This window comes from Gavialis gangeticus, unplaced genomic scaffold (genome assembly GCF_001723915.1).
Source record: "Gavialis gangeticus isolate Ggan-Ray unplaced genomic scaffold, GavGan_comp1, whole genome shotgun sequence".
NCBI lineage: Eukaryota > Metazoa > Chordata > Crocodylia > Gavialidae > Gavialis > Gavialis gangeticus.
This window is the reverse complement of record NW_017729024.1, coordinates 183,514,931-183,515,373: the sequence shown is the minus strand read 5'-3', so window position 1 is coordinate 183,515,373 and position 443 is coordinate 183,514,931. Positions and strand designations below refer to the sequence as shown.

The following is a 443-nucleotide window of genomic DNA, read 5'->3' as shown; positions in this document are numbered from 1 at the left end:
GCCGAAATGCAGGACCTCCATCTAACCCAGGAGGTACACAGCCCCACCAGGGCAGATGCCTTTTTGGACCTGGTGCTGGCCATGGGCAATGACCTGGTGAGGGGGCCGTGGGTGCTCGACCACCTGGGCGACAGTAATCATCGTCTGCTGGAATTCACCATCCAGCACAAGGTGGCAAAGGCCTGCAGCAAGGCAGCAGCCCTAGACTTCAGGAGGGTGGACTTCAATGAGCTAAGGAGAATAGTTGGGGAGGCACTGAGGTCCCAGAGGGGAGGGGAGCCAGGTGTCCAAGAAGAGTGGTCGCTCCTTAAGGAGACGATCCTCTAAGCCCAAAGGAAGGTAATCCCAACACAGATCAAAGGGTGCAGGAGGGTGCAGAAGGTCCCATGGCTCATCAAAAGCATCCCAGAACGTCTTCTAGCTAAAAGGAAGGCGTACACCCA

At 56.7% G+C, this 443-nt stretch overlaps 1 long non-coding RNA gene across 1 annotated transcript in view; it reads left to right on the top strand.

Moving 5' to 3' along the window:
- The window catches only part of LOC109298278, a 21,538-nt gene that overhangs the window by 11,274 nt on the left and 9,821 nt on the right, over window positions 1-443 (top strand). The window contains exon 2 of the long non-coding RNA XR_002097577.1: window positions 293-299. This is a non-coding gene — a long non-coding RNA (uncharacterized LOC109298278). The remainder of the gene's footprint in view (window positions 1-292; window positions 300-443) is intronic.